Below are 9,036 nucleotides of genomic sequence, written 5' to 3'. Positions count from 1 at the left end.
AGAAAGCAGACAACAATAATCTTCATATATATATATATATATATAATGCTATGCGTACACTAAAATCAGCTATTAAAATTAGCGACTAGTATAAAATACATATTAAAATACAAATATACATTTAAAATAAACTAAACCACATATGTATTTATACACAAATACATTAGTGACTAATTTTAGTGACTAATTTTAATTTACGAAAAGCATTTTTGTGTATATATATATAGGCAGATATTTTCTTTGTTCCACATGTACTAAGTTTCTTTTTGTTGAAGAAACATGAGTGTACGATCACTTGCAAGCAAGTTGCAGCCATGCATGCATCCAACTCGTTTACTTGCTTCAATTTGTGCTCGTGCGGATAAACCTTTGCAGCCATTTGAACCAATCAAACTTCACATGACTTGAAGTGTAGTACGACGTTGCTTTTACAAAGGGAATTCACATTTTCTTTCCTTTCTATGCTAGTGGATTCCTTTCAGCCAAAAAAAAAAAAAAAAAGGCGCTATAATCCACTTTGTGCCACTCAATGGATCAAGGAACATTGTAATCCATCGATTGCTGCAAGCAGAGTGCCGCGGATTTTGAATAAGTATAAAGAACGCTGTGTTCTTGTCGTTGCTTATGCATGTTTGACTCTTAATCGATTTGACAATGCAAACAACAAACAAACAATAATTTGGATAGCAACTTGCAAATTTGAAACTAGCTAGAAATCCTTTTACCTTACGGCATATTGCTTAAACGGGGAATAAACAATGGAAAATACCAAGATACTAATATTTTTAGCGAAAACAAAAATATTAACCTAAATATGCATGATAAATATAAGGAAAAAGTTATTACTCCTCAACGTATCTGATAAACATTTAGCTCACTTTGAAAAGATGGATTTAGTTTCATTGAATTTATCATAGAAAAAGTATACGTTACCAAGAGGAGTGTCTACCAACTATTACTAACACAAATTAAAAAAAAATTAAAATAATTTTATATGGCTTAATTAGGTTTAATGTGGAGTCCATGAATAATATTTTGAAAGAGTGCGAAACTTCTGACCGTGCATGAGGTACGTAGAACTTTGATAGAGAAGTCCGCGACACCAATCTTATCACGCAACCCTATTTTTAGTTCTCATCGCTGAATGTGTTTCCTTCCATCGTGGAACATTTCCAGTCACCGAGACGTCGCCGTGACCAGTCTGCGGTGACCGCCTCTTCTCCCAGATCCCAATTAGATGCACCAACAGTCCCGTGAAAGATAGATGCGACGTACGTGCATGTAGGTGTCGCACAACCGTTGTCTCGTCAACCATATCCGGCCGGTAATCTCTCCGTCTTGATTTTATTCACGTCAATAAGAATCTGCAATAGTCGTTTCATTTGCAACACAGACCCTTCCTCGAGAACCGATTTTCGGTGTATATGTCTCCATTGAAGGCGAGTGTATCACATTACGTCCATGGATACATTAATTTTTGAAGAAGTATTGTACGATATTGCATACGACGTGAGTGAGCATTCTAATTCCACCAACGTTAATGTTCTGTCTTTGAGTGAAGATGACACACCACTTGTGGAACAGGTAATTCATGTTTTAGTAGCGTATTTGGTTATGCCTACCAGCAACTTGTATTTAATGTTTTAAATTTTGAGTTATTAACAAGGATACACTTTCTTGCAAGAATTGTGTTTTATTATTTTTTAGTTCATCATGTGGAGATGATGTTTGCAGCTTTGAGTAAATTTTTTTCTTTTTTTTTATGGTTGTGACCATGGATATTAATGTTTTCTGTTAGTTTAGTTTGGTTTGTTTATTAGTAGGTATTATCAAAAGTTACCTGGTTGGAAGAGTTTTTATGAGTGTCGAATGGTCGATGTTTATCTTGTTTGGTGATATGTCTTCATTTATCGATTTTAGGGAAAAGAATTTGAAGTCGTTATTCAGAAAAAGAATGATGCTACGGTAAGTAATAATGAGTTGTGAAACATATTTTATTATTGTCACAAAATTAGCGAGATATTGGAAATTAATTAGATTACTGTATTTTGTGTTGAATGATACATTTTCTGAATGGAGTTGTAGTTCCCGGATCACATTGGAATTCTAATAAAGAAAATCCCGTACGTAGGATTGAGATTTGATTCATTGCAGTTGGCACAAGAGTCCTATTGTAATTATGTAAAGAAAGTTGGGTTTGTGACTAGGATTAAGAATACCAACTTTGATAAGACCAAGAAGGAATCAAAGGTACCTATTAACCAATCGATACATTGCAGTCGTGAAGGTTATCGGGAGTCTCGAGTGAAGGCAGTGATAAACGAAATTTTAGCATGTCGATTTAGAATTCAATGATGAATATGATCATGAGTATAGTCTAACCGACACTTAAATTTCGTATCAAACAATCCTACAATCTATAACCGAGAGTACTAGTCTCCCGAGTCGTCCTCCCTTGGAATTGCTAGAGAATGCATCTTATTGATTAGGAAGTCTTGTTATGATTCTTTGAAGGTTTAGCAAAATAGGTGACAAACAATCAATCTTTAGAAAGCTTGGCCTAGGGTTGGCATCAAGAATTCTATCCCTATAGTTCCTTCAATGATGATAACAATTAGGCCTTGCTTCATTTAGTTAACCTCTAGGTATAGAGGAAAGTCAAATGAGAGTAACTAACTTAAGTCACAAGTCCTAGTTTTACCTTAGAGAAATCTAGCTTTAGTGCACTCCAAGTTAATTAGCAATTTCTAATTCCAAATCAACAATTGACATAAACTATTCAACTCTTCCTAATGGTCCAAACCCTATGCCAAGTAAGAACTTTTACTCCATAACTAGTGTTGGCATTTTATCAAACAATTGATGAGCAAGAATGAAAGGCATAGTAAAAAATGAGAAGAAAGTAGAGTTGAAAGTGCTTCAACACAAGGAACTAACAAAAATTAACCAAAAACAACAATGGAAATAAACTTCTCAAGAAATTAACCAAAACTACAAAGTTGAATCTAGGATCTATGAGACTTGAGCAATTACAAGCACTAATTGAGATTAGAGAAGAAGATCTATAACATGAACAAAGTAAATTGAGAATTGCAATAGATCTCACCAAAGAGTAATTGAGAATTCAGAAATGGAAGAAGATGAACCTTAATGAAAGCTTGGAATCTCTCTTTCTCTACCCCCAAGAATGTAACTACCAATGACCAAAAAATCTAGCAACATCTAAAAAATGAGCAAAAAGTCCCTTAACCCTTCAACCCTTGGTCTTCTTAAGCTCTTCCCGCCAAGGCACTTCCCCAAGATGAGATCTCCAAGTGTCTCCACACCCAGATCACGTGACTTCTAAAAAAAATCATATTCGAGCATCGGCGCGCACGCGCAAAGCACGCGTGCGCGCCACTGGGATATCTTACAATGCAAGCGGAGGCGCAACGTACGCGTGCGCGCCCATGGAGATTAGGGCCCAGCCGCTACACATGCCGGCTCGTGGCTTAGCTTCTAGCTTTGACTTCTAGCGGCTTGGCGCGCCCGCGCCCTTGCTGAAGTTCCCAAAACTCAATTTCTCATGCTCCTTTCCTTTGCACCCATTCTCCTTCTCTCTTCCGGTTCATCCCTGCCCTATATCCTGAAACCACTTAACACACAGGTTATGGCATCGAATGGTACCAAGAGAAGATTAGAAATGTATCTAGTTTAGTGCAAAATAAGCATGTTTTCATTCATGAGGCAAAATTAGGAAAGGAACACAAAGTCTTGTATTTTCATGTGAAAGGTGTATGGAATCATTGATAAAACCCCTGAAATCGACACAAGATAAACCCTCAAAATGGGGTTTATCAGGCAGCAACGCGGGTAAAGAGAATAACAACAACCGGGTGCAAAGTAAGGATGTACGTGATGCTTGATAGGCAGAACGATAATTAGATGGTGTCCAAATTAGAATTAAAACACACCCACACGTGTTCTGCAAAGCAAGCTGTGCATTACAGTGAGTACAGGAAACTGACCATGCATGCCAAGTGTGTGATTCAGAACAACAATGAGGCTGGCATACGAGCCAACAAGACTTATCTCGCACTAGCGAATGAGGTTGGTGGGTCATCAAAGTTGGGTTACTCAGAAAAGGATGTGAAGAACTACATCACAAATAATCTGCACTGTGCTGACGTAAACGCAGATGTGAAGGAAATGATTAGCTATTTCATGCGAATGAGAGATATAAACTCGAATTTCTTTTATATATGTAGTTGATGTGGACAAAACTAACAAGTTTAAGAGTGCGCTATGGGTAGATGCAAGATGCAGGGCGTCCTATGAATATTTTGGAGATGTGGTATCGTTTGATACAATGTACAGTAGAAACAAGTATGTTTGTGTCTATGCCTCCATTGTAAGGGTTTATTTTTTTTTGCAAACTATTGTGATTTAGTAGTTTTTGGTTGTGTTTATTACAGGCATGGACTTCTGTTTGCATCTTTCATTAGTGTCAACCATCACGGCAAGTCCACTCTACTCGGATGTGCTTTGTTGGGAAATAAGGAAATTCGTAGCCTTGAGTGGATCTTTAAACACTGGTTGAAGTGGATGGGAACTACCCACAGGCCATCATCACGGACCAGTGCAAATTCATGTTTGGTGCTATTAGGAATGTCTTCTCAAATACTAGACACCGATGGTGAATATGGCACATAATGAAGAAGATACCACATAAGCTCAGAGAATATGCTTAGTACAGAGAAATAGATGTTAAAATGCATGACACTGCTTGGAATGCCCATTCTGAAGAATCTTTTGAGAAGGATTGGTGTGCATTCATTAATGAGTTTAACCTAGAGAAAAATAAATGGCTATTAGGTTTGTGCTTTATTGTGCTCTTATGTTCTTTTTGGATGGTAGGTTTGTTATGCAGGTTCTGTTTTTACTTTACTCGATTTTAGTTTCTGTTGTCATCAGATGATTGGTAACCTATTTGGATACTTTTATGCAATATCTCTGTTTGAAACGTCGATGTATAGTTGCTTCACTAAGTCTTTAGTTGTGTGTTGTGATGTAGCTATTTATTCATGATGATGATTCTTGCTTTGATATGTTATGGTTTTGTAGACCTTTATGATGAGCGTCGAATGTGGGTTTCAATATATTTTCAAGATGAATTTTAGGCTGGTATGAGAAGTACCCAACGGAGTGAGAGTATGCACGCCTTTTTCGGTGGTTACCTGCATTGCAAAAGTGGACTGATTCAGTTCGTGCATAAGTATGACAATGTGCTTGGGAACAAAGAGTAAAAAAAAACTGGAGGACGATGCTGCAGACTCTAAAGGAGTTGTCCCATGTTCATCGAGCTCTATAATTAAAAGACAATTTCAGCGTGAGTACACAACCTCTAAGTTTAGGGAAGTTCAACATGAATTTAGGAAAAAAAGGGATTGTTTAGTCCATGGTGTCACTCAAGAGGGTGATTTATTTCGGGTGACCGTAAACGAGCAATACCTACTATATGGGGAGCCTAGGTCCTGGACATACAGTGTCGAGTTTGACCCCGAGACACACAAGGTTCGGTGCGAATGCAATATGTTTGGATCAAGAGGTATTCTTTGTTGCCACTTTTTGGCTGTGTTCTTTTATTATGGAGTCGACACAATACCATCTTGCTATGTGATCCCTCGATGGAGCAAGAATGTACAGCGAAAACACACTTTCATCAAGAGCAGCCACGATGAGAAACGATCTGACGAAATCCACAACTTATTTAGACGACTGTGTTAACACTTCTATAATGTTGCCCAAGATTTCGTGATATGCAAAGAAGAAGCGGCCATGTTACATTCGGGTCTTGATCAATTAAGGTCAAAGTTGCTTGATTATCGTGCGAACTTGGGGTCCAGGCGTGTTCCAACTATACAAAATAGCACGGTCACACAGCGTGACCCCGCTCTTGGTGAATCTGACATTCAAGGTCCTTCAAAGGTTTCAACGAAAGGTCGGCCGAGATTGAAGAGGCTTGGATCTGAACTCGACACCTCAATCAAGAAATATATGCGAAGATAGAAAAAGAATCCATCACCGGTATATGTTTCTTTTTTCGTTAGTTTCGAACCACTTGTTAACATGACCAGATGGATAAAGTTGTAACTGTTATTCACTTTTTGTTTATGCATGTTTGTTCTTTTTAGGAAGTTGATCAAGCAATGAATCAAGATATAGTGGGGGGTTATGCTGGGAGAGCGAATGAATCACAGGAACATGGCGGGTTCTTGTCGTTGTTAAACTCATTTCGGCCTACTTAGAAGAATTTTGATTATAGATTTGTATGGAGATATCCCTTTCTTTATTAGTAACTTTTTTACACTTATTATTGACAAATTATTCAGGTTGTTAAAGAAATAAACATTGTTAAGCTGACGATATATCATTATTTATTGAGTTTATGTTCATTGATTAATATTGTCAAACCCTGACAAGTTTTTTAAGTTTGAATTTTACTTTACAAAATACCAATGAATGTTACGTGATATTGATGAATAAACATGAAAGACACATCTCGTAAAAGACACATCCCGATGAATACACCTCCTAGAAAGTCATACTCGCAAAAGACACATCTCGTAGAAGACACGAAAGACACACTCACAAAAACACATCTTGCAGAAGACACATCCCTATAAAGACATCTAGAAAGTCACTGCTAGAGGACACTTCCTGAAAAAGACACATCCCTATGTAGAAACCTTGTAAAAATTCACTGCTAGAAGACACTTCATGAAAAAGACACATCCATCTATAGACACCTGCAACAAGTCACAGAAAAAAACACCTCTCCCAAAAAACACTTTTAGTGGAAGACACATTCGTCTATATATAGGTCCGAGGAAATCACAGCAAAAAGACACTTCTTGTGGAAGACACATCCGAACTTAAACAACATCCAAAACAACACTTTGGCAAATGACACTTCTCCCGAATGACACATCTGCGAAAAGACACCTCTAACGATGCACGACTAAAATAGACACATAAAGCAGAAGTTACACCTCCACCAGAATACAGTTTCGTTTTCAGTCGGCTACGAGCAAAGTATGACTAACAATGCATGACTAAGATAAGTAGAGACATCCAGAGACATGTAGGAACCTCAACAGGTTTATTCATTGGAAAAAAATATACTTCAAAATGCATAGGTTGTTGAGCATGTGCACAAAATTATCTCAAACTGAGGTGCAAAAGACAAAATTCATATCAACAATACATGCATTATCGTTGAATTAACCAACAAAATTCGTCAAGGTCTAAAGTGCAACTACCCATAAACAACCTAACAATAAAAAAGAAATAGTCACATTGTGTAAGACAAGTAATTTGTCTAGTCCCAACAAAATATAGCATAGATGTGATGATATTCCCTCCCCATGTAAACAAGGACGTAATATAGAGCCTATTTCTTCCCATGTTTAGTTCCTTCTGGTGGACTTTTTTTTCGGCTTTCCTCCAGCTCACTGAAGTATGCTCTTTGTATCAGGTGCTGTGAATGGAGTCCTAACCTCCATACGTTTGTTCCTTGGTTGGTTGCGGCGTACAGGAGGTCGAGCACGGCTGTCAAGGGCATTCAAGGCAGCTCCAATGGCTATATTCTTGTGAGATAGGATGATGTCCAGTATTATTTCCAACCTGTATAACTTGATGTCCTGCATATAAAAATCAATGTTAAAGAACTGCTTGTAGGTACTGACATTTACCTGTGTATAAAAAATATAGTAATAAGGTATATAGGTTTGGAAGCTCACATAATGCCAGTCATCTAGTTTTCCACCTTTGTTCTGGTACTCCATGTATTTTATTGCATACACACCATAGTCAAATCTAAGTGAACGGAAAAATGCAATTCTATTAGTGGAACATCTCAATGTAACTAAATAATTAATACATTGCAAGATTTTGGAGGGAAGAATCACCTATTTGATTGTATTGGAATAGAGGCATAAGTGTAAGGCAACCCTTTTTGAGTGGACTTGTAAGTCGGGATAGCCACCTGTGCAATGTCTTCAATGAGCCTCGCCTAAGACACAAACAACTAAACTTAAACGGAATACAACAAGAACGGTTAAATAGAGCTTAATAGTGATGAACTATTGTGGTACCGCATATGAATCTAGCCTGCTCCGTGCTGTATCAGGTTTACTGTGTATGCTATCTAGTACGAACAACCTTTTTTCCAGGGACATCAAATGCATACACCCACGGGTGATACATACAGGGAAAAACCACTGCACAACCAACAATTGTAACTAGGTATATTACTTGCATTTACAAAGAAAAACACATAATCTATTGTGATGGTGCTATGATTATAGTAACTTATTATACTGCAAACATACGTACCCATTTTCTATTAGTCGTGCCTGCATCCCCATCCCTCATACGTGGTTGAGGTGTCCTCCTTGAATTAGATCTTTGGCGCAATCTCTTTGCAACTCGTCGTTATCGTCATCACCGTCTGATGCAACTGCATGTGTATCCGGGTGCTTCAAAACCTCTCTAACTCCTTTCCTGTGAGTAGATTCCTGAAATCACATCAACAACATAACTTCAACATAAATGAAAGGTAAAACATTGACTAAACAGTTTACTCGATCTACGTTTAAACATGAAAAAGAAATACTTAGTAAATATTATTCCTAACTTACTTTTCTGTGGTCCATGTCTTCTCGTTCAGGGCTTAGGTCACTTGTGTCCTCTACGGTGGCACCCTCCTTGTCCACATCTTCATTCCGGCTAGGTTCGCTGTAATCCTGTTGTTGGCCATTAACTGGTCAAAAAACATATACAGCTAAAACAACATGATGTTCGATAACATAAAAATACGGACATAATAAACGACACACCCGTTAGCGACATCTTCCAGTGCTTAATAATAAAATGCAAAACCATGATTTTCATGAATTCAAAAAGTCCATTTGTATTCAATTACATTCGAAAACAAGCTTCAAATTAAAAATTGACGATTTTAACACATAACTAATAACTTGAAAAATTAAACAA

General features: G+C 37.5%; 1 long non-coding RNA gene across 1 annotated transcript; it reads left to right on the top strand.

Annotated features, from left to right (window-relative positions):
- Positions 1-1,179: 1,179 nt before the first annotated feature.
- Positions 1,180-6,434, top strand: LOC140173341 (uncharacterized). The gene is made up of 3 exons (XR_011861963.1): positions 1,180-1,584; positions 5,104-6,066; positions 6,174-6,434. It is a non-coding gene; the product is annotated as an uncharacterized lncRNA (long non-coding RNA).
- Positions 6,435-9,036: the final 2,602 nt, after the last annotated feature.

The sequence above is a fragment of the Arachis hypogaea genome, chromosome 6 (assembly GCF_003086295.3).
Source record: "Arachis hypogaea cultivar Tifrunner chromosome 6, arahy.Tifrunner.gnm2.J5K5, whole genome shotgun sequence".
Lineage (NCBI taxonomy): Eukaryota > Viridiplantae > Streptophyta > Magnoliopsida > Fabales > Fabaceae > Arachis > Arachis hypogaea.
Note: the sequence above shows the minus strand (reverse complement) of the source record. Positions and strands in the feature narration are given on the sequence as shown.